At 47.4% G+C, this 2,120-nt stretch overlaps 1 pseudogene; it reads right to left on the bottom strand.

Moving 5' to 3' along the window:
* Window positions 1–1,405: 1,405 nt before the first annotated feature.
* LOC110596478 lies at window positions 1,406–1,659 on the bottom strand (annotated as a pseudogene).
* Between the last annotated feature and the right edge of the window lie 461 nt (window positions 1,660–2,120).

Raw genomic sequence — 2,120 nt, 5'->3', positions numbered from 1 at the left:
GGCTACTTGGAAGGCTGAGGCAGAAGGATCGCTGGAGCCCAGCAGGTCAAGGTTGCGGTGGCCAGGAGCATGGCACTGCACTCTAGCCTGGGCAATAGAGTAAGACTCCAACTCAAAAAAAAAAAAAAAAAAGTTCACTCTGGAGGGCCATGCTAGAAGTGTGGATAGAATGGCAATGACCATGACCCCTGGGAGTCAAGGAGGTGACTCTATGATGTCAGATGTGTGCCCCCCAACCCCTGCCTGACATCTCACTTGTGCCCAAGTTATCCCAGGTCTCCTGGTCCTGGCCCCATCCGCCCTCACCCAACACACCTCCCTCTCCTCCACAGTGCGTGAAACAGCTGCTGCTTCCTAAGATGCTTTTCCAGATGAGCTCAGTCCTACTCACACAATCTTTGATCTCTATCTGACTCTCACCATGCTTTTGAAAATAAGTGTTTTGCCGAGGGAAGAGGGAGCACACCTCATCAACAAAGGTACCTGCATAATGAACATTTGGATACCTAACCCTGAATTGTACCCCACATCTTTAAACTAAAAAAAAGTTAAAAAAAAAGAAAAAAGACATGCTTGTTTCTTCTCATTACAAAAACGTTCATTTGTAGAATATTAGAAAGCATAGATGAGTAGAAATAAGAAAAGTGTCAGAACATTCATGTTCACCATCTTTTTTGTTTGTTTGCTTGTTTTTGGTTTTTTGTTTGTTTGTTTGTTTGCTTGTTTTTTGTTTTTTTGAGTTGGAGTCTCACTCTTGTCGCCCAGACTGGAGTGCAGTGGCATGCTCACAGTCATCGCAGCCTCCACCTGCTGGACTTAGGCAATCTTTCCACCTCAGCCTTCCAAGTAGCTGGAACTACAGATGCATGCCGCCACATCCAGCTAGTTTTTGTGATTTATAGTAGAGATGAGGTCTCGCCAAGTTGCCCAGGCTGGTCTCGAATACGCGGGCTCAGGCAATCCTCTCACTTCGGCCTCCCAATGTGCTGGAATTACGGGCTGAGCTACCGCAACCGGCCTGTTCGTTTGTTTTTGAAAGCCACTGACTTTATTGAGCTAAAAACTTTACAAGAACAGTGACTATTCTTGCCAAAAAAGGAGCCAACTGGTATTACACAGACAGGAGGTGAGGATGGGGTTGAGGAAAGGGGAAGGAATCCACCCAGGAAAGCTTATAACTTCCACCAGAAAATTGGCAGAAGAAGGGAGATGCATGCAAGAGTGAAAATTCCAAAAAAATTGAAGGGTTTAGGGGAGAAACTCCCAAAAGACCCTGGAGTACATCAGAGGTGAGTACAACAGCAGCAATCTTTTCCTTTGAAGAGGACAGGGGAGGAGCCCTATTGGGTTGCAAACTCTGGAGACTCAGTGCTGGGGCTGGGGATGGAGGGCTCCCCAGAGAGCATCACAAGAAGGCGTCACACCATGCTCAAAGACACCCAAAGCAGTCCTGTAACTGCCTGGCCTTGGCAGCCATTCCCGAAAGAGATCTTCATCTTTCTTTAGTACCAGAAACTGGCCAAGGATCACATAGGCCTTGTGAAAGCCCCTTTCCTCCAGCTTCTTGCCCAGGCCTTCACCAATCCCTGCCAGGATCCCCACTGGCTTTCCCCCCATGAGCTCTGCCACAAAGTCTTGGTGCTTTAGGGAGGTTATCATCTTGATCAGGCTTAATCAGCAGCCTCAGTTTCATAGCTGCTCCTGCCCATACCTCAGTCCAGTAGAACTTGTATCATTAATATCTTGAGATGTATCCTTCAATATATATATATATATTTTTTTGAGTTGGAGTCTCACTCTGTCACCCAGGCTGGAATGCAGTGGCACGCTCATGGAAACTGCAACTTTGACCTGCTGGGCTCAGGCGATCCTTCCATCTCAGCCTTCCAAGTAGCTGGAACCACAGGCACAAGCCACCATGCCCGGCTAACTTTTTGATTTATTGTAGAAATGAGGTCTCACTATGTTGCTCAGGCTGGTCTCAAACCTGTGGGCTCAGGCAATTCTCTCACCTCGGCCTCCCAAAGTGCTGGGATTATAGGCATGAGCCACCACGCCCAGCCAGACCCTCATTGTTTTTTTTTTTTTTTTTGAGTTGGAGTCTCACTCTGTCACCCAGA

This window comes from Carlito syrichta, unplaced genomic scaffold (assembly GCF_000164805.1).
Source record: "Carlito syrichta isolate Samal-C Ts95f unplaced genomic scaffold, Tarsius_syrichta-2.0.1 Scaffold309471, whole genome shotgun sequence".
NCBI classification, from domain to species: Eukaryota; Metazoa; Chordata; class Mammalia; order Primates; family Tarsiidae; genus Carlito; species Carlito syrichta.
This window is presented reverse-complemented; position numbering and strand designations above follow the sequence as displayed.